Here is a 23,379-nt window from a genome sequence, read left to right as displayed (position 1 = left end):
GCAAAGGGGATGGGTGACTCTCGTAAGATATGTTAAGTGGAGATAAAAACTCAGGAAGGAGAGCATGTGTGCATCCAACATAGAGAGGTGGGGAAGGATGGACAGACACCTGATAGTCATGAGGTGCTAAATATACCCAGGCAGCTGGGCAGTAAATATTCATGACACACTAATGTTGAAAAGGTACTAAATATTCATAATATATTCATACGCAGGAGACTAAATATACAACAGGAACCTGATATTGGCCGTAATTCGGTTACCCATTGGCGACACCCACTGTGCTCCTCTGATCCACGGCTGTTCGTCAGGCTCACGGGCAGGCCACAGATGTGGCAGGGCAGAACTGTCCCTACGGCTCCCAGCAGAACAAGTGTGTGTGTGTGTGTGTGTGTGTGTCACTGGCCCAGGGCGCCTCCCATCTGTGGCCCTGCTGCTAGTACTTGTAAGCACACGTTAGCGGGGAAAGCTGACGCTGCAGAGGGAGATGGACCACGTGAACCCTGCATGCCCCAGGACTCAGGGTCTGAGGGTCTCCCACCTGCCAGTACCCTCTCCTACCTGTGTTACCTTCCCCATCTTTCTGCCCTGGCTCTTTGCTTTAAATTGCATCAAGGTCCTTTCCCACAGGACATCTACCACTAGCCCTGCTCAGGAGCGCTCTGTAGAGCAGACTTGCTCATTTTCCTGGAACGCCATCAGATCTCAGCTGAGGAAGGACCCTTTATTGCTTTAGGAGACTTTATTAGGGGGTCCTAATTGGGAACTATAATAAATGCCCTTTTGCCTTCTAAGAAAGACAATGGAAGAGTAACAGCTACAAATAATCTATGAAGCATTTTCTCCGCTGATACAGGACCTCAAGTGATGCATGTCTGTGTGTGTGTGCGTGCGCGCACGCGTGTGTCCCTACCCCCATGCTATGGGGTCGCAGGGACTCTAAGTGGCAGAGCGGAAACCAAAGCCCTGACTGCCCGCCTCGGCTGGACAACCTGCTTTAAGAAAGCAAAACACCTCTGACATTTTCATGTCCCACACTCGGGACAGCCATTCTGAGACTAGTTTCTTGGGAAAATTGCACACCTTGGCTGACGCTTCTGTTGTCTCCCACAGATGTGAGAATCTGGGGACAGAAACAATGGACAGATTGGTGTTTGGACCCCCGAGGTGAAGGTGGGTACTCCGGAAGTTCTCAAACTTCATACATTCAAAAGCCCATCCCACACATCAGGGCTAGGAAGACACTTGAGCAAATAAATAACTTCCTACTCCTCACCTTTCAAAAGGCTCTTTTGTAATTTCTTTTCACGGATAGCTTAACCATAAGAAAAATAACTGGGAGCCCTTCCTACCCGGAATCTGCACAGGAACAGTGCAAGCGTCTGCACGGAGCTAGTGGCCAACACCGGTGAGGGGGCATCCCTAGTGGTGTGGCCACACCTGTCTGATCATTTCTTGTCAATCTGCTGCTAAATTTGCTGAGCATCCGCCCCCCCCAATGGCATCTACTGGTTTTTGACCCACTGAGCTCAGGGTTATGGGTCATAGCACGTTAAAGCAATACAAAGGATGCCGCGGTAATTCCTTAGAATCACCGATGTGTCTTAAAGGTCCATTTACCTGAGCTGAAAGTTTGAAATGAGTTTCCAGGTGCAGATAACTAAGAATAACAGGATTAGATGAGAATTCCTCTGATTTCCATTCAGCTGCGGGAAAAGACCAGGCATTTAGAAAGCTGACCGTGCCTGTTGTACTATGTACAGATGACACTACCTGTACCAGGGTTTACAGGTACCCTGACAACAAAAGGGATAAGCACAACACCAGGAAGGGTCAAGTCACAGGTGGGACCTGAAAGGCCACTCCTGGGGCAGCCTTCTGTCTCTAGGAATTCAAGAGCTCCTTCCCATGGGAAGTTCTCTTTCATCTCACGTCTGTGTGGCCAAGTCTTAATGTTACTTAAAGTCCCACCTCCTCTGAGAAGCCTTCACTGACCACTTCACCCTCCACGAATGGAGTGTGAACTAAACCTAGGGCTTGGGTGTATAGCTTTAGGCTTCATAAGAGCTAATCATATTCTCCAGACAATTCCCAAGGACCCTGAAGCATCAATTATGACTTGGACTTTTCTGTATTTTTCCTGCTGCTTTTAGTAAATGCTAAGCATACAGTGGGTCATTCTGATGATGAAGCAGCAGCGGCATAAATAGGGTGACCGTTTGGAAAACACTAATGCATGTGAAATTGGTCTACCGGGCTGGGCTCAGTAGTGTGTAGGCAGACAGCTCTTCTCTCCCCCCACCACCAAAGCTTCAAAGCTGCTCTTTCCCCATTTCCTCCCAGCCCCAGACTGGCAACTCCAACAGGCCCTACAGCCTTGCCAGTCTTTTTCAGGTAATAAGAAGCCCAGTGTACATAACCGAGGTCAGCCGACCCACACGATGGACCGGGGTGGGCGGGGGGAGAGGGAGTTTCCGGTCTATTTCCCCAGCTTGCTCCCCACCCCGCTTCCTTCCCACCTTGCCAGAGTACATCTGGTCTCTCCAGGGATGGGGGAGTTAAGAGAAAAAGATGTTGAAATTCCCTTTACACATCAAGAGCTTTACTCTAAGCCACAACGTCCAGAAGACAGGAGACAGAACCTAAGAAAGATTCCTGCCCTGCAGGTAGAAAAAAGTTCTTCTGGTACCGGGAGAGAGGAACCTGGGAGCCCCCCGCCCCTTTGCACCGTGCCTGGAGGAGAAGAGGCAGTTAGGGAAGAAAAACCCCCGGGAGGTTGAGGGGGACGTAGAAGGCAGGGGGGAGTTTGTCCTGCCTCCTGCTGGGAACACAGGGACTGCTCGGTACAGCAGGTATGGGGGCCTGGGCTGTTCCACACAGACCTGGTGGAGACCCAGGGGGTGGGGACCTCAGAACCAGATGCAGGAGCCGGGTCCCCAGCTGTGGCTCACCCCAGTGACACCCGGCTGAACAATATGCAGTGGAAACAGAAAAAGGAGGCTCAGTCGTGGGAAACCCATCAGAGGACAGCAAGAGGCCACCCTCCCCCATGCCCCGATGTGACTGCAACCTTCTCCTGGAGCCCAGAGACCACCTGCGGTGAGAAGGGGCCCCAGAGGGTGACCTGGGGAGACAGAGACTGACTCTGGGGGACTAAGCTGCTTTAAGCTAGACAGCGGCTGAGAGAAAATCACTTGAATTAGGCTCAGGAAAATCACGATCATGACCTAGGACTAGATATATCAAAAGGGAACCAAAGTCCTTTGTTCGGGGCAGCGAAATTAAGCTCACCTATAAAAAACTTCGCACATCACAACTGGTGGCTGGTGACCTTCACCCCTCCACGATAAAGCCGGGCAAGAAACATCTCCACTCGGATTCAAATGCTTCCGCAGGGTCTCCATGCAACACAAACAGCGTTTATAAAAGCGTGTCTGGGGGCTTCCCTGGTGGTGCAGCGGTTGGGAGTCCACCTGCCAATGCAGGGGACATGGGTTCGATCCCTGGCCCGGGAGGATCCCACATGCCGCAGAGCAACTGGGCCCATGTGCCACAGCTACTGAGCCTGTCTGTGCTCTGGAGCCCGCGGGCCACAACTATTGAAGCCCGCGTGCCAGAGTAGCCCCCTCTTGCTGCAACTAGAGAAAGCCTGCGCATAGCAGCAAAGACCCAACACAGCCAAAAAAAAAAAAAAAGTGTGTCTGTGCACAAGGCACATGGCTAACCTCCAGAGGAAGAGTGGGTGACTGCAAGCTTGCCAAGGCAAATCCAGGCCCCCTGAGCCATCGTGGAAAACTTACCCCCCCAGAGGCCCAGGCACCTTCACCCACAGTCTCTCATTTAACCCTGTGAGCTGGCGATCAGCACTCCCATTCTGCTGAGTCAAACTGAGACTCAGCAAGATTCGGTGACCAGCTCAAGATGACCAAGCTGAGTGACAGTACGAATAGGACAGCCACCCTTTCGTGTGCCCCACGTGCCTGGTCCCACGCAGCGGCCAGATGCTGTGCGTGAGCTGCACAACACCCAGGGAGGGGCCACTTTTTAAAATTTTATCAACGAGGAAACGTGCTCAGAGAGGCTAAGAAACTTGACTCACAGGCAAGTCTAGACCGAGGGTGAGGCAAGCGAGGCCCTCGCTCCAGGCACAAAATTTAAGGCGGTACCAAAAACTCCAGAAGATAAATGTTATAATGAACTGTTTTAAAACATCAAAATTAACACAAAATCCACATTGTACAAAACGTCACAATTTTAAATAAAGACAGGATCCGTATTACTGATTTTTCCTTCTGCCTTAGGCTCCAATATGGCTCAGCACAGCACTGGGGCAGAGCCAAGAAACCAGCCCAGCTCAACCCTTCTCCACCGGCCCCCAAAGGCAGAGACCCCTGATGCGCCTGCACTGCCTCTAGATATGTTTCTCCTCACAATTTTATGACCTCAAAGGGCTGTAAGGAGTGACCAGGATACTCCATCATCGCAGGTGTGAGCTCCAGGGAGACCAGGGGTCTAAACAGATTCTGTTCCATGGTCACATGCACGTGTTATGTAAATGAAGGAAGCCTGCAGTCTTCAACAACGGGGTGGGATATTTTAAGATATCAGTTGGGGAAGGTGCGGGGTGGGCTCGATCACACAGCTGCTTGTCTCCCACTGGATGGATTTCTGGCTCAAAATTAAGTTTTCAGCAGTGACACGATGCCAGCTGCCGCCTGTACCTACGCAAGTCCAATCCAAACGGAGGCATTCCTTTTCACTTTGCATTTCAAAAGCCAAAGCTTAGTTGGTAACTACTACATTGGCGTAGCTACTTATGCTTTGATCACTTGTTCACCTCATATTAAAGCCCCGCCTGAGATGAAGCCTCTGTTCAACAAATATGTGTTGATTAAAAATTCGAACATTTCTTACATCACACCCAGAACCTCGTACTAGCGGCTTGTTAATCAAAGCCTAAAACCTGTAAAACAAATCAACCATTACCGAGAGCAGAAGGAAAATAGTTTATGACTCTGTCCACTATTTTCTCCTGCCGTGGCCATTAGCGACGGGAGGCACAAATATTTCCGTCTACTAACAACTTCAACCCTGCAGACCATCTCCCCTCTTTTCTATTTTCTGAACACGATCAACTGCGAGGCTTCGCCTCACGACGCAAAGTTGTCCGGCAAAGTGAGCAAAGGGAAACTTCGGGCACTTGCGGGAGCGCGTCCGGCTGGACTCGGCCCTGGGCCAGCGCTGCGCCGAGAGGCGGCCTCGGGCAGGGCGCCCTGTCCGCGGTCCGAGGGGCACCTGGAGGCCCGCGCCCCGCCCTCGGCGCCCCGACCCCTGGCTGGCCGGCCAAGCCCGGCTCCCGGCCCGCGCCGTCCCTGCCCGGGTCCCCGCGCCTCGGTCCCCGGCCCACGCGCGCCCGCGGACGCTCCGCTCCGGTCCCCCCGCCCCGTTACCTGCACGGGAGCGCGGGCGGCTCCGCGAAGCGCCGGAGGCTCGGTCGGCGAAGTGGGGGCGGCGGGACTGCGGCCGCCCCGGGAGCGCGGACGCCCGGCCCGCACGCGGCGCTGCAGGTGGCCCCCGGCCTCGCCGCCGCCGGGTCGGGGCCCGGAGACTCGGACGCGGGCAGGGGCACGACCCTCCGGCGCCGGCGCTCGCCCGGCCTCGGCGCGCGCTCCCCGCCCCGGGCGCGCCGGCTCGGCTCGGCTGCTCTCGGCGCGGCGGGGGCGGACGCCGCTCAGCTCGCTCGCCCGCCCGTGGCGCGCACCTCCCCCGCGGCGCGCCACTCCCGCCGCCGGGCCGAGTCGGGCCGCGAGCTCGCGGGGAGGGGCGGGGGAGGTGGGCCCCGCGGGCCGTGAGGGCGCCGGGTGCGGGCCTGGCTGCCCGCGGGGACCCCTCCGCAGCCTGCGGCGACCCCGCCTGGGCCGGTCCGTGCGGCGGCGCTGTCGGGGCTCCAGGCCTGGCCGCCCCCACTGAGCGGGGCCGGGGTCCGCCGGAGACCCAGACGACCCAGAGGACGAGGCGCCCCGGCCCCGCTCCCCTGCGCGCCCTCTCCGAGGGGGATGCGGCCCCGACTCCAGCCTCGACCTCGGGGGTCACCTGGGGGTCAGCGTTCCGACGGCCGGGGCCAGAGGGAGGGCGCCGTGGATGGGAATTGTACGTTTGAATAAAAGTAAAAGCTGGGTTTTTTTATAACCACGTGGGTCCGGAGCGTCTCCGGGCTAATTAGGGAAGCTGCCGCCCTGTCTTGGGTTGAATCATGGTTGTGACACTGCAAGAGGGGGAAGAAAGGCTGCTGACGGCTTCGCAGCCTCGCTGGCTGCCGTTTGTTTCTTTTGGAGACGGGCTGGTCCAGGTAAGGAGAGCGTCTTAGGAAACGTAGCCTCGGGTGGTGGCTCAGCGAATCAACTAGAGAGCCGGCCCTGAAGCCTGGGCCTGCGGATCACACAGCCCGGGACACCTCCACTCCAACCATGTGCCCCCAGAGCAGGGAGCTTTCCCGGCAGGGAGGGAAGACGCACGTGAACTGTGACCCGCAGGAAACCGAGGCCACGACAGCTGACCCTTGAGAAACTTCCATGCCAGCTGGAAGAGCTCATGCTAGCATCACGGAGTAACACTCGAGTGATACCCGACGTCTGAATCATCATTTAAATCGGCGCCGTTATATGGGGAAACGCCCGGAATCTGCGCCACATGTTGGGGTGGTGGGTTTGGGGATTTTCCCTGCGTACGCTGAAGACCGGAGAAGCCTGCGTTTGTACCACTATCCGCAGCAGAGCCAGGGTGGAAGCCTGGAAGGGGCTGTCTCCACCCCTGGCTTTAAAGGGGATCAAAATCCCAAACAGAAGAATCAAAGGCAGGGAAAAGAGGCTAAAGACAGATCTCATTTACTTGAGCACGTAAAGAGAGGTTTACTCAGAAAAAAATTTTTTTTCGTATAATCCCTTTGGTACAAGCCATTCTCTTAAAATCCCCCTTTGCCCTTAAGTGCTTGAAATTCCCTGTGTGAAAGGAACAAAAATATATTGTGGATCAGTCTACAGCCCCCCAAGTTAATAACCTGCCCTCACAATGGACAGGTGACTCGTGACAGCCAGAGACAATGTTAGGGGTGTGTGTTTGCTTTTTTCAGAACCCTCAGACTAAACTGAACAACTACAAACAAAGCTACACTCCCTTCTCTCCTCTCCCACCTTGAGCCTCTGTTCCTTGCTCTTCAAAATCACATTTATTTTTTGTTGTAACTAAATATTTATTGACTTCATAAATTCCCTTTCTAACTAAGGATTTCATTTGTTTCCAGAGTATCTTAAACCTCTGGCTTTATTTGTGTGTGCTGTGGGGGGCTTTTGAAGTTCCTGGAGGTTCTGAGGGGACAGAAACCAAAGTTCCTGGTGATTAGTTAAGGCTGAGAAAGAACATGGTGTCAACACCCAAAATAGAAAGTGGTGAGGAACTTTGTGAATAGGTTAGGAAAATGGGAAGTTACCCGCTTCTGGTAGAGCAAGCACCTTCATGCTTTAAAAGTGTTGAAAGGAAGAATGTCCCTTCCCCACACCCAGTCCCCAGGGCTCCTCCACATGGCCTTTGAGGGAGCTCTTTCCCTCCATAATGCCTCTTGGACCAAACCTGGAAGCCAGGATGAGAAATGGCTAAAGTGTCAGTAAAGTTTTGCCAAAGGTTCCAAGGAAATAGTCCCCATGTGGAGTTTCTGGAAGCCTGCACAGACAACCATAAAGCTATGAGCATAGCATTGGTTTTTGTTTTTGTTTGTTTTTTCTGGAACTCCAGAAAATCTCTCATCTATCCCTGATCACCTCCTCCCAGGGAAGGAGAACCTCACCGACAAGGCAAAAGGAAAAGTCTGTGCTACCTCTAAATACATTGCACCTCATCAGGGAACACATTTTTATCAAACTGCAGGTGCTGTTCTAAGCCATTTACAATTCATTGCTCATTTAAACCATTCAGTCCCCAGGAGAGCCCTGAGCTAAGACCTGCTATTATCCCATTTTACAAATAAGGCACTGCCATTGTCTCCCTGTTGTGGAGGAATGAGGCGCCCAAGGTCAGGCAGGAAGGAAGTGGCAGAGCCAGGGATTGAACCCACAGTCTGCACTCTCGGCACTGAACAGGCTGCCTTTCTACAAGTGGCATCTAACGCTGCAAACTGAAAACACCTGTTAGCTTAAAAAGGGAAGGAGAATCACCCTTGCCCACACTCAGGAAGAGGCAGCCTCTGGGATCTCAGAAAACAAGAGAATTTAAGTCTAGTCTCCTCTCTCCTGAATCATCATTTAGTCAGACCAGAGGGCTGTCATTGATGGGTTGAAGAGGGGTTCGCCAAAGGTACCAGGCTCGCTAGCCCAGGCTGGTACCCAGGAGACCCTTCTGCAGGACAGGCCTTCATCCCAGGCTTCTGCTCTTGGGTCTTCATGAGACACTCAGCCTGCCTGTCCTCCCTTGGGTTCCCAAAATACAGACCCCCATCAGGCACAGGTATCCCTACCTGGGCAGAGGATTTCAGCCAAGGACCAGCCAGGAACCAACTAGGAAAAAAAGATGTCAACCTTCTCATGACAGCAGGCCCGTTGCCCAGGTGAGCCTTGGTGACAGAGGTGGAATTGAGCCGCCTCACTGTCAGAGGTCCTCCTTCCTTGCCTGTTGTTTACATGGCATCATCTGCCACCACACACCCAGGCAGGTCCATTTTTGTCCACACAATCAAGCAGCTGTGTGCAGGTGTGCACTTTTGCTCTAACTAGTGATTAACTATTTTCAAGACCATCACAAGAGTCACGAAGCTCTGCATGGAGATCACACCTTTATTTCAGTGGTTCTGGATGTTTTCTCATAAATCTTTACAATCTTAATTTTTTTGTAAAAATAGATGTCTGATTGAAAGACTGGACTTATGTTCAGAACAAGTTCAGGGCATTCTGTTTTCCTTGACGGAATGTTTTTTCCTAAGTTAGATACTATTTATCCTTTTGGGCCAGTTTATTGATCTGTAGGAAGGTATTTCAGGTTTAGTGAGGTAGGGATATTCAGTAATTCTGGCTTAGTGTTGGCTTCGGCTGGGAGGTCACAGTTCTGCTAGAAAGTTATCATGGTTAATAAGTTTCATAAAATCTTAGGGTTTCAGGGTGGGCTAAATCTTGGTAGTGTTTTTTGTTGTTGATTGCAGGATTTGGTTTGGTTTTTGTTTTCTGAGGTATAACTGACCTAGAGGACACACATCTCTGTGTTCAGCTTGAATTTTCAGTTACATATCATTTCTCTCATGCAACCATCATCCACATCAAGATCTAGAACATTCTTAGCATCCCAGGAAGCTTTCTTGTGCCTTTTTGTAGTCAGTGCACACACCCAAGCTAACCACTATTCCACACTATTACCATAGATTAGTGATCTATGTTGTTAAGGCTCATGAATAGGCATACGTAGACTGATACAGTATGTCTTCTTTTGTATCTGACTTCTGTTATTCAACACAGTGTCTGTGAGATTTATCCATGTTCTGTGTATCAGGCCATTCCTTTTGTATTGCTGTGTAGTATTCCACTGCATGGATATACCGCAACTTACCCCTTCTACTCCTTAGGTATTTGGATTCTTTCCAAGTTTGGAATATTATAATATATCTGCTATGAACATTTTCATATGTTTTTTGGTGGGCATAAGCACTCAATTTTGCTGGTTATTATCCAAGAGTGGAATCCTGGGTCATAGGACATAGATATGTAAGTTTAACTTTAGTACTTACTACCAAATACCATCTCTCTACTGCATTGTTTTCCTTTGAAAGTATGATACAAAATTATTTGACAAATATCTGTGTCCATAGTTTGTCTGCATTCATAATTATATCTTTAGGAGAGATCCAGAGAGGAGTTCCTGAGTCAATGGCTGTGAATGAGTCAGAGGCTCTATTGAGTCACAGAGTGTGAAGGCTTCTTAGGTTATAAGGCCCTAATGACACAATTGGATAATACTTTCATTCATCTCTGGGCAGCTTCTTCTCCCATTCCTCACAGCAACTAGCCCTTACTGCTCTCATGCACCACGTGTTCTCAGTCCCCATCACACTCTTCCAAACAGATGGTCTGCTTCCTTTTTTCATAGAAAATTAAAGTTACTGGGCATGGAAATAAGTCGGCTAAGCAGCTGACCTTAAAATAGGGAGATTTTCCTGGATTATCTGGGTGGGTCCAGTGTAATCACAAGGGTGCTTAAAAGGGAAGAGGGAAGCAGCTGAAGACCAGAGATGTGGCGGCATGAGATGGACTCAGCTCAATAGTGCTGACTTTGAAGGTGGAGGGAGGGGCCACAAACCACGGAAGGTGGGCAGATTCTAGAAACTCGAAACGGCAAGGAAATGGATTCTCCCCTCAAGGATCCAGAAGGGACATAATCCTTCCAACACCTTGATTTTTAGCTTAATGAGACATATAGCAGACTTCTGCCCTCCAGACCTGTGAGATCATTAAACTGTGTTGTTTAAACCACTAAGTTTGTGGTAATCTGTTACTGCAACAATAGGAAACGAATACGGAATTTATTTTAGAATTCCCTTGACTTATAGCTGGAAAGTCTATTTCTCCATGCCCACTCACTGGCACAGTCTATAGCAGAGACCCCATTAGACATGCCTTGGCTCAATCCTAGCTGAATAAGCTTAATATTTTAAATGGAGGTTATCATTCAAAGTAGGATTCAGACTCTTAACTAAGGCTCTCCCAGGCACTTTTTTTTTTTTTTTTTTTTTTTTTTGGGCAAATGCCAGACACTGACAGTCTGAAATTTTGGAGCCTTGGGCAGCCATTTAAATACCCTTCAGCAATTTATAGACATTTCAGGAACATCCACAACAGTATCTTCTGATAACTCAAAAATGCTTTCAGTTTTATTTTAACCTGCCCCAATTTTATAAGATTTACTTTTAATTATTCCCTCTTTTTAAAAAAAGTGCATTCTCTTGTTACACCATCTAAAAATCATAGTTTTGTTCGTTTTCTTATCAGTAGTAATGTTATTTTCCATAAAATCCTGCGCTTTCATACTTAACCCTTCCTCTAACCTAACAAGAATTTCTTATCCAAAAATATCAGCTTCCTGACTGGGGATGAATCTGGAAGATTATTTTGGAGCAATACCCATAACAATGCTGATAGTGTGTTTATAGGGAATAATATTTTCAGTAAGAGAAATGAGAATTTTAATTACACTTATAAAGTCTAAACCTCTACTTTTCTTTTCTTTTGGTTTTATACCAGCGAGATAAAACAAGCATGGATCTGATTTATGGGCTGGCCCACATAGCTCCTTTTGCAAATGTGGCTTTAAACCAGCTAATCTTTTGAAAGTCTTTACACTGACTAATTTAGAAGCAAGGAGAACAAATGTGGGAGTATAAATGCAAGGCACTGAATAAGAGTGATCAGCTCTGCCAATGAACACACTGCTGTGTTTCTGAGTACCCAATGCAGTTCACGACTTTCATTTAGATGAAGCTTCCTGGGGCTTGTCTTGCCTTCCCAGCACAATGTGCTACGTGACTGGAATTCCAGTTTGGAAGGTGAGATCTGTCCAGGATCTTAAAGATCAGAGTCTTCAACCTCATGTTATGGGGGACTAGAGAGTGACTAGCCCAAGGTTACATGCTGTTGGCTGAGCTTTGCTAAAGGCAGGTGTGTTACAGCACCTGCTCACCTCTCACTGATTCTGTAGTCTCTCCAGTCTCTGAAAATCACCAGAAGATTCTGATGGAAAACTTATCTTCTTAGTAGAACAAATGAGCAACACTCCTATTCACTTGATAGGAGTGCAGCATCTTATTCATTTGATAGATTGTAAATAACAATACACTATAAATAAACAAACAGTAAAAAAGGAAATGTAGGGTTTTTTTAATCACAGAAAGGTTTCCTTATTGACACTGTTTGGGCAGCTCCTTATTTTTTGCCTGAGTTATGAACAAAAACATGTTCATAAGGCAGTTTGGTACCCGAAGCATACACCCTCTTCTGCTAACTGCTGGAGCAGCTCTTCCATGGCTCTGTCAGTGAAATGACATGACATTCAGGTGAAAGAATGAAGAGAATGTTTCAGTAGCAAATGGTAACACTAAAAATAGTGTTTGGAGTGAAAGTAGGATGAGGAATAATTTCTTCATTGTTTCCATGGAAAAGTAGGAAAGTGGGAATGATGTATGGCCTTTTGAGGCCTTAGGTAGATCTGGAGATGTACCCTTCAAAGAAATGGGAGGGCCTCTGCTGCCATGATAACTCTCTGAACAGCTGTTGCGCATTTCACTTTCATCTCTACGATCTCTTCCCATTCTAAATGTCTGTGAGTCTGATTTATTTCATGTATATATGAAAATTTTTATTGACTGTATTTTTATATCTAGTTGCCTATTGTTTGATCCGTGTTGCTTCTACAGAAAATGGCATAAGGGGTGCTGAGTGCTGACCCATGCGAAGCTGTGACGTAGGTGAAGCTTGTTTTTTGTGCACTTCGAGTCCTCTTCCAGCTCAGAGACCTATCCTGCAGATGCCCCAGGCCTGCCTTCTGCAGACAAGGCCCAGTTTTACCCCACCCCCTTCAAAGGTGCCCCTTCTATAAACCTCAGCTTATAAACCAACATGCTCATAAACTAATCCCTTCAAAGATGTCAGTGGCAAGTATTGCTTACTGTTTTCCTGCCTCTATCACCATTTCACAGGGGTATGTGTAATTCTACAAAAATTCTCAATGAAATGCTAGCAAAATTAATCCAGCAACATATCAAAAGGATTACATACCATGACTAAGTGGGATTTACCCAGAAATGCAAGGTTGTGGTTGAACTTACAAAAATTGATCAATGCGATAAACCATATTAATGGAATAAAGGACAAATACCACATGAGCATCTCAGTAGAAAAAAAAGCATTTGGCAAAATTCAGGACTTTTTCTTGATAAAAACACTTAACTAGGAATGGAAGGGAACTTTCTCAACAGGATAAAGGGCATCTGTAACAAACCTAAAGCTAACATCATACGACACGATTAAAGACTAAATGCTTTCCCCTTAAAATCAGGAACAAAAGTATCTATTCTCACCACTTCTATTCAACATTGTACTAGAAGTACTAGCCAGGGCAATTGGCAAATAAAAGAAATAAAAGACATCCAGATTTGAAAGGAAGAATAAAACAATCTCTGTTTGCAGATGACATGATCCTGTAGATAGAAAATCCTAAGGGATTCACTAAAAATTACTGTAACTAAAAAAAAATTCAGGAAATGTTGAACTATACAAGATCGATATACAAAAATCAATTGTATTTCTATACACTAGCAACAAACAATCTGAAATGACATTAAGAAAACAATTCATTTACAATAGCATCAAAAGTAATAAAATACATTGAAATAAATTTAACAAAAGAAGCATAGACTTGTACACTGAAAACTGAAAAACATCACTGGAAGAAATTAAGACCTAAGTAAATGGAGAGATAGCCCATGATCATGGATCAGAAGACTTAGTATCTTTAACATGGCAATACTCTCCAAATTGAGTTACAAATTTAATGCAGTGCCTATCAGAAACCCAGCTTGCTTTTTTTGCAGCAGCAGCAGGACAAGCTGATCCTAAAATTCATATGGAAATACAAGCAACCCAGGGCAGCCAAAACAATCTTGAAAAAGATGGAGGACTCACACTTCCCAGTTTCAAAAGTTACTGCAAAGCTACAGAAATCAAGACAGTGTGGTACTGGCAATGGACAGACATATATATTAAGGGAACAGAACTGATAGTACAGAAATAAATGCTCATACTTATGGTTAATTTATTTTTGACAACAACACTGAGATGATTCAGTGGGAAAGAATTGTCTTTTCAAAAAATGTTGCTAAACAACTGGATATTCATATGCCAAAGAATGGATTTAGATCCTTTCCTTATGTCATACACAATAATTAACTCACATGAATGATAGACATAATGTAAGACTAAAACTATAAAACTCTTAGCAGAAAACACAGGGGTAAATCTTTGTGACCTTGGTTTTGGGATTGATTTCTTATATATGATACCTGAAGGCACAAGTGATAAAAGAAAAGTTGGAATTCATCAAAATTATAAACTTGAATGTTTCAGAGTACACCATCAAGAAAGTAAAAAGTGATAAATGTTACACTTTTAAGTAACTTTTACTTAAAAGTAAAATATGTAAAAAATCTTTAAAAATATATTTTATTCTTTGTACCATATTGTACAGAAACCACTGTAGCAGATATGTTTTAATAGAACTGTATGAATGAATATAAAGTATGCTCCTTTAGTTCCTGGATACAAAAGGTTACATCAATATTGCATAAAAGGATTTTCTGGAAGTGTTGGCAGCTAAACAGCTAGACCACTGAATTTTGCTTCCAAAACTACCTCTTCATATCAGAATTTCATAGCATATCATAGATGTCACTAGACCTCTGTTCAGCAAACTGACATTAGAATCCCAATAAGTTAAAGAAAAGGAAAATAGAAAGGCAACCAAAATATTTGCAAATTATATATTTGGGAAATGCAAATCAAAGCCACTAGACACGCACAAGAATGTGTATAATAAAAAATCCCTAAATATTTGGTAATTAAGAAATATAATTAAAATAATCTGTGGGTCAAAGTGGAATCACAATGGAAATTAGAAAATATTTTTAACCAGTCATGAATGAAAATATGACATATCAAAACTTGTGAGATACACCTAAATACTTTGCCTTAGTGGAAAAGTATTACTTGTTCAAAACACATATGTTAGAAAAGAAGAAAGACTGAAAACCCAATTTGAGCATCCATCCTCAAGAATCTAGGCAAAATAGCAGCAAATTATACCCAAAATGGAAAATAGAAAAAAAGAGAAGAAATTAGTGAAATAGAAAACAAAATGCACAGTAGAAAGGATCTACAAAGCCAGAAATTGAAAAGATTAATAAAATTGATATATTCCCAGTGAGACTGACTTTGAAAAAAATGAGAGAAAGAAGGCAAAAATAGTCAACATCAGGAATGAAAAAGGGGGTATGTAGATCCTGTTTCATGAAAGAGATAATTGCAGGATTTTATGAACAATATTATGTCTAAAAATTTGTTTAAGTAAAATGGACAAATTCCTAAAAAAAAGAATTCAAATAACTAAAACTGACTTAAGAAGAATGATATCTGCTGCCTGCTAATGCAGGGAACACGGGTTCGAGCCCTGGTCTGGGAAGATCCCACATGCCGCGGAGCAACTGGGCCCGTGAGCCACAATTACTGAGCCTGCGCGTCTGGAGCCTGTGCTCCGCAACAAGAGAGGCCACGATAACGAGAGGCCCGCGCACCGCGATGAAGAGTGGCCCCCAGTTGCCACAACTAGAGAAAGCCCTCGCACAGAAACGAAGACCCAACACAGCCATAAGTAAAAAAATAAATAAATAACAAAAGTGATTGTTTAAAAAAAAGAAGAATGATATCTGAATAGTCCTATTACTATTAAAGAAGATGAATTTGTAATTGAAAACCTTCCCACAATGGAAACTACAGGCCCAGGGGCTTCACCAGTGTAATTCTACTAAACATTTAAGGAAGAAATCATTTCACTCTTATACTGCTCTTCCAGAAAATACAAAGTTCCTAATTTATTCTTTGAGGCTGACTTAATCTTAACACCAAAACCTGACAAGGCCATTATGAGGATGAAATTTTACACAACTCAATTTCATTCAGTTTTATTTTATCAAATAAAATATTAGCAAATCAAATCTAGCTGTATATAAAAAGGTTCCATGTGAAACCCAAGTTGACTTTATTCCAGGAGTACAAGGTTAAATTAATATTTGAAAATCAGTCAACATAATAAAGGAGAAAGTAATATGATAATCAAAATAGATGCAGAAAAACATTTGCTAATGTTCAACGTCCATTCAAGGATTAAATCTCTCAAATTAGGAACTGCAGTTAACTTTGGTAATCTGACAAATAGTATCTTTGAAAACAAAAAAAAAAAAGACACTAACCCATAGCAAGTATCATACTTAACGGTGAAATGCTGAAAACTTTCCCTTTGTGATTATAAAGAAGACAAAAATATCCATTAACACCACTTCTGTTCAGCTTCATATAGGTGGTCTTAGCCAGTGCACTAAATCAAGAAAAAATTAGAAGTATAGGTATTGTGACAATAAAAATGTGTTTTTTCCACAAATGATATGATTGAATATGTAGGGTCCTAAAGAATTTACCACTAAATTATTAGAAGGAACAAGTGACTTATAGCAAGGTTGCTAAATACAGTACAAGGTCAAAATACAAAATTCAAATAAGTTTTATATGTCAGCAAGAATTTTAAAATGATACATATTCATGTATAAAAGCATCAAAAAATTCAAATACCTAGTGACAAATATTTTAAAATTAGTGTATCAACACCTTCACACAGAAAACTATGAAATATTACTGAGAAAAATTAAATAAATAGAAGAATATATGTTCATGGACAAGATGACTCAGTATTAGAAAGATGTCAGTTCTCCCCAAATGTATCCATAATTTGATGTAAATTGTATGTTAGAAATTATAACAAGTGTTATATGGAACTCCACTAAATGATTTTTAAATTATATGGAAATACAAAAGAAAAAGAGTCAAGATACTTTTGAAGAACAATAACATGATAGGATCTGCTAGAGTGGATAGCAAGACTTTATTGTAAAGATACAGTAATTAAAACAATGAAGTATTTGTCAGATAGAAAAATAGACCCATGAAATAGTATAGAGAGCCCAAAAACAAAGACACACATATTTTGGCACTTAATAGGACAAAGTAGTCATGCAAATCCATGGGGAAAAGATAGTCTTTTCATGTGTTTGTTGGCAATCTGTATATCTTCTTTGGAGAAATGTCTATTTAGGTCTTCTGCCCATTTTTGGATTGGGTTTTTTGGTTTTTTTGATATTGAGCTGCATGAGCTGCTTGTAAATTTTGAAGATTAATCCTTTGTCTGTTGCTTCATTGGCAAATATTTTCTCCCATTCTGAGGAATGCTCAACATCACTAATCATTAGAGAAATGTAAATCAAAACTACAATGAGGTATGACCTCACACCAGTCAGAATGGCCATCATCAGAAAAATCTATAAACAATAAATGCTGGAGAGGGTGTGGAGAAAAGGGAACAATCTTGCACTGTTGGTGGGAATGTAAATTGATACAGCCACTATGGAGAACAGTATGGAGGTTCCTTAAAAAACTAAAAATAGAACTACCATGTGACCCAGCAATCCCACTACTGGGCATATACCCTGAGAAAACCATAATTCAAAAAGAGTCATGTACCACATTGTTCATTGCAGTTCTATTTACAATAGCCAGGACATAGAAGCAACCTAAGTGTCCATTGACAGACGAATGGATAAAGAAGATGTGGCACATATATACAATGGAATATTACTCAGCCATAATAAGAAATGAAATTGAGTTATTTGTAGAGAGGTGGATGGACCTAGAGTCTGTCATACGGAGTGAAGTCAGAAAGAGAAAAACAAATACCGTATGCTAACACATATATATAGAATCTAAAAGAAAAAAAAAAAAAGGTTTTGAAGAACCTAGGGGCAGGACAGGAATAAAGACGCAGATGTAGAGAATGGACTTGAGGACACAGGGAGGGGGAAGGGTAAGCTGGGACGAAGTGAGAGAGTGGCATGGACATATATACACTACCAAATGTAAAACAGATAGCTAGTGGGAAGCAGCTGCATAGCACAGGGAGATCAGCTCAGTGCTTTGTGACCACCTAGAGGGGTGAGATAGGGAGGGTGGGAGGGAGACACAATTGGGAGGAGATATGGGGATATACGTATATGTATAGCTGATTCACTTTGTTATACAGCAGAAACTAACACACCATTGTAAAGCAATTATACTCCAATAAAGGTGTTAAAAAAAAAGTCTTTTCAACACATAGTGCTGAGTTAATTGGAAATCTATATGAAATTTTAAAAATCTCAACACTTTCCTCAATTCTACACAAAAATCAATTCCAGATGGACTGTTGTAAAATTAACAAGAAAATAATGTTTATAGATGAAAATATGAGACACCATTGCAAACTTCAGGTAGGAAAAATTTTCTTAAATAGGACAGAAAAAAATGCACATCCATAGAGGAAATTATTGATAAATTGGACGTTATTTTATTTTTTTATATTTATATTTTTCTTTTTTTTTTTGGCTGTGTCAGGTCTTAGTTGCGGTGTGGGGTCTTCGTTGTGGCATGTGGGCTTCTCTCTAGTTGTGGTGCGTGGGCTTCAGAGCGTGTGGGCTCTGTAGTTTGCAGCATGTGGGCTCTCTCCTTGGGGTGTGCGAGCTCAGTAGTTGTGGCGCACAGGCTTATTTGCCCTGCGGCATGTGGGATCTTAGTTCCCCCACCAGGGATCAAACCTGCGTCCCCTGCATTGGAAGACGGATTCTTTACCACTGGACCACCAGGGAAGTCCCAAATTGGACATTATTAGAATTAAGAAATTGTTTATTAAAAGACACCATTAAGTGAGTGAAAAATCAAGCCTTAGTGGAAGGTTTTTTGCGACACATATATGGGCTTGTATCAGAATATATAAAAAACTATAAATTAACAAGATAGAAAACCCAACAGAAAAGTAAGTAAAAGACTTGAATACGAACATCACAAATATGTATACCATTGGGAAATAAGCATCTGAAAAGGTGTTCAACCATATTAGTCACTAGGGAAATGTAAATCACAGCTACAGTGAGACACCATTTTACACCCACCACCTGGTGGGTGTGTAAATTAGTGCAATTACCTTGGAAAACAGTTTGGCATTATTTACTAAGGTTAACATATTCATACTCTTTAACCCAGTAATTCCACTTCTAGATGTATCACATGTGCACCAAGAGACATGCACATAACTCTTCACAGCAGCATCATTCTTTTTTTTTAAGTTTTTTTTTCTAAATAAATTTATGTATTTATTTATTTTTGGCTGTGTTGGGTCTTCATTGCTGCATGCAGGCTTTCTCTAGTTGCAGCGAGCAGGGGATACTCTTCGTTGTGGTGCACGGGCTTATTGCGGTGGCTTCTCTTGTTGCGGAGCAGGGACTCTAGGAGTGCAGGCTTCAGGAGTTGTGGCACGTGGGCTCAGTAGTTGTGGCTCGTGGGCTCTAGAGCGCAGGCTCAGTAGTCGTGGTGCACGGGCTTAGTTGCTCCCCAGCCTGTGGGATCTTCCTGGACCAGGGCTCGAACCCATGTCCCCTACATTGGCAGGTGGATTCTTAACCACTGCGCCACCAGGGAAGCCCAGCAGCATCACTCCTTTTATTTATTTTTTAAATTTATTTATTTTATTTATTTATTTTTGGCTGCATTGGGTCTTCGTTGCTGCGCGTGGGCTTTCTCTAGTTGTGGTGAGTGGGGGCTCCTCTTTGTTGCATTGCGTGGGCTTCTCATTGTGGTGGCTTCTCTTGTTGCGGAGCATGGGCTCTAGGCACACGGGCTTCAGTAGTTGTGGCGCATGGGCTTCACTAGTTGTGGCTCGCGGGCTCTAGAGCGCAGGCTCAGTAGTTGTGGCGCACGGGCTTAGTTGTTCCATGGCATGTGGGATCTTCCCGGACCAGGGCTCGAACCTGTGTCCCCTGCACTGGCAGGCGGATTCTTAACCACTGCGCCACCAGGGAAGTCCCAGCAGCATCATTCTTAACAGCCCAAATAATAAATAAATCGTGTCATATTTGTAAAATGGAATAATACACAACAATGAAAATGAAAAAACCCTGAAATTATTATTACATTTAGCAACATGGGTAAATTTCAGAAACAAAATATTGAGTGAAAAAAAAAGGAAATAACAATACAAACCCTAGGATTCCACTTATAAAAAGTCTCCAAATAGGCAAAACTGAACTATTTGTCTTAGAAATCAGGACTCTGGTTATTTGGCAAGACAGGAAGAGTGACTGGGACGGGGTACCAGGGAAACTGCTTAGATGCTGGCGATGCCCTGGATCTTGACCCCGCCAGACAGTGGTTTTATGGGTATTTGTGATAATTCATTGTACTTTTCTAGGTGGTTACACTTTACCACCAAAAATGCACCCTATGAAGTACTGCTAAGATTTTATTTTTTTTATTATTAGATTTTTCTAATAATGAAATACAGAAAATTGGGATCAAATACTTCTTCCCTTATCCCTATAGGTGACACTTTCTAGCCTTTCTCAGTGTATCTGGCATATCAGAATATCAGGTTTATGATCCTATAAGATCATGGTCACAAAGACATTGTTTGCCAGAAAAGAAAAAGTCCTACTTCTCATTGTAGAATCCAGAGATGTCTGCTCTATTTTACCCCAGAGAGCTCTGAAACAATGAACAACAGAGCACAAAGAGAGTAGCACAGAGAAACACACAGAGGGACAACAGTCTACCCTGTCTGGTTCTGACGATCTGTGGAAACTCCTCAAATGGACGATTCCTATTATTCTTTCTCATCAGAATTAACCTGTGTAAATCTGCCATTCACTGCTATAAAGGGAGATACTGTTCTATTGCTTCAGGTATGAATTAACCACTTGCCCCAGTGAAGGTGTTTATTTCAAAACCTTTAAAGGCTAACCTACTGCCAGATGGGAGCTTAGTGAAACCTGAAGTCATTTATCTTTGATCTACTTGCAGAAAATCCTTGTCTCTGAACAATTCAAACTTCACAAGTGAGTGAGGTTTGTAGGTAAGCAGAGGGCTTTGAAAGATGCTACAATGGGGGCTGCAATAATCAAATGTAGATCGGTTATGGTCAAAGGGACTTGTTTCATCATGGATTAACTTGATTATTGAATTTTACAACTCTGGGCTGCTAAGGAAGAGATCTTGAATTGTTTCCCACCTGTGACCATCTTCTTCAGATCTGCCTTTAACTCGCTTCTGCAAAGACCCACTGTCTGCTTTTTTCTGAGGAAATTATTATTATAAATAACTACATAAATGTATGAAAGCTATGTTTTCTTTAGCTAGAAATTTTTAGAAGGTGGAGAGAAGTGGGCCATGTTTCAAAAATGTAAATGCAGTTGAAGAGAATCCCTCAGCCGAGCAGAGTCTTCACCAGCCATTTGGCTGCAGTGAGGGAAATATATTAAGGCTGCCTGCACTGGAGCGCAGTTCCAGCGAGTTCTTGGAGCTACAGGGAAGTACTGAGGCAAACCTTTCATCCTGTTGAATATAAAAAGTAGGTTTCACTCATTTGTTCATTCAGCAAATACTTATTGAACATCTACTATATCAAAGTCACTGGCACTTGAGTGTGAATTGGCGAAAAATGCTGCAACAGTACAATGAAAGAAAAATAGGAAGAACTATATGAAAGTAAATATCAAATTAAGGTTACACTTAAATACAGATAAAAACACTTTCCTCTGAAAACAAGATGACTATGAGGCATATTCCTGATTCTCTCCATCACTCTCATTAGTAGTAAGCCAAACCATAGGTCTATTTGTCTAGAGGCTGTTATCCTGAAGGACAGACATGCACAGATGGAGTTAATTAGCTGCCCTTGAGCTAGGCTTACTTCCAATTGCCTTGACTTTGATGGAAACATCATTAAAGAAACTGATCCTTTAATAGCAATCCCTGAGATTCCATAGCCTGTTAAGAAAACTGAGGAAGCAGAAGAGATTTCTGTCATATCAAGGAGTCTGAAGTCTTCTCTTTCAGAATATTGCAAAATGGCCTCTCTATTATATCAGATGCTATAGCCTAAGAGATGATGCAAATGCATTAATAATTACTATAATGTCTGTTTCCTACTGAGATAAAACTGGTTTAAGTCCAGCTCAACAAAACACATATAAAGAGGCAGCAAGCAGAAGATAGATTTTTTCCCCTTAAACCTAAAACAGGACACTGTACTTGTCTTAATAGATAACAGCTCATGTTACCATACATGTAATTAACATTACCTCCAAAAGCAAAATAAACATAAGCTAATAATTCTTCATTTCCTGAGGGACAAAATGGGATATTTTCTATATTTTATCTTCTCTTGTTTGTTGAGCCTTTATGAAATTTGGTCTTCATTTTACTAAATGTGTAAGTGTAAGATGCAAAATTTCCTGGAAGTACAGCAAGAAGAAATTTAGAACACAGAAAGCTTTTGCACGGCCAAGGAAACCATTAACAAAATGAAAAGGCAACCTACCAAATGGGAGAAAATATTTGCAGATCATATCTCTGATACGGGGTTAGTGTGCAAAATACATAAAGAACTCATACAACTCAATAGCAAAAACAAAAAATTGGATTAAAAAATGGGCAGAAGATTTGAATAGATATTTTTCCAAAGAAGACATACAGATGATGAACAAGTACATGAAAAGATACTTAACATCACTAATCATCAGGGAAATACAAATCAAAACCACAATGAGACCACCTCATACCTGTTAGAATGGCTATTATCAAAAAGACAAGCGATAACAAGTGTTGGAGAGGGTGTGGACAAAAGGGAAGCTTTTGTGCGCTGCTGGTGGGAATGTAAATTGGTGCAGCTACTATGGAAAATAATATGGAGGTTCCTCAAAAAATTAAGAATAGAAGTACCATATGATCCAGCAATTCTACTTCTGGGTATTTATCCAAAGAAAATGAAATGAAAATGAACCCCCATGTTCATTTCAGCAATATTTACAGTAGCCAAGATATGGAAACAACCTAAGTGTCCACTGACGGATGAATGGATAAAGATGTTGTGGCATGTATATACAATGGGATATTATTTAGCAATAAAAAAGAAGGAAATCTTGCCATTTGCAACAGTATGGATAGGTCTTGAGTGTATTATGTTAAGTGAAATAAGTCAGACAGAGAAAGACTGATACTGTATGATCTCACTAAAACAAAACAAAAACAAAAGAATGAGCTCATAGATACAGAGAACAGATTGGTGGTTGCCAGAGGCAGTGGGCTGGGGAGGAAGTAGGCAAAATAAATGAAGGGGGTCAAAGAGTACAAACTTCTAGTTGTAAAATAAATAAGTCATGGGGATGTAATGTACAGCATGGTGACTATAGTTAATAACACTGTATTGCATATTTGAAAATTGCTAAGAGTAAATCTTTAAAGTTCTCATCATAAGAAATTAGGTCTGGTGATGGATGTTAACTAGACTTACCGTGTTAATCATTTCACAATGTAGACAAATATTGAATCAGTATATTGTATACCTGAAACTAATATAACATTATATGTCAATTATACCTAAATTTTTTTAAAAAGGGAAGTGGGTTTCCCCCAACATTAAATCATAGACTTGTAGAAAGAGAAGGGG

General features: G+C 43.2%; 1 protein-coding gene and 1 long non-coding RNA gene across 8 annotated transcripts in view; one reads left to right on the top strand and one right to left on the bottom strand.

Moving 5' to 3' along the window:
* CRACDL (CRACD like) overlaps positions 1–5,728 on the bottom strand; it is a 125,972-nt gene extending 120,244 nt beyond the window's left edge. For 5 of the 7 annotated variants that reach the window (XR_014234588.1, XM_082356145.1, XM_082356142.1 and 2 more), the window contains exon 1: positions 5,451–5,570. The gene's annotated coding sequence lies outside the window, so the exon portion shown is untranslated. Of the gene's footprint in view, positions 1–5,450 lie in introns of all 7 variants that reach the window. The other 2 variants (XM_082356146.1, XM_082356147.1) reach the window with 1 other exon arrangement.
* Positions 1–23,379, top strand: part of LOC309611586 — a 512,787-nt gene that overhangs the window by 238,207 nt on the left and 251,201 nt on the right. The window lies entirely within an intron of this gene.

This window comes from Balaenoptera borealis (genome assembly GCF_965194805.1).
Source record: "Balaenoptera borealis genome assembly, chromosome: 15".
Taxonomy (NCBI): Eukaryota; Metazoa; Chordata; class Mammalia; order Artiodactyla; family Balaenopteridae; genus Balaenoptera; species Balaenoptera borealis.
Note: the sequence above shows the minus strand (reverse complement) of the source record. Positions and strands in the feature narration are given on the sequence as shown.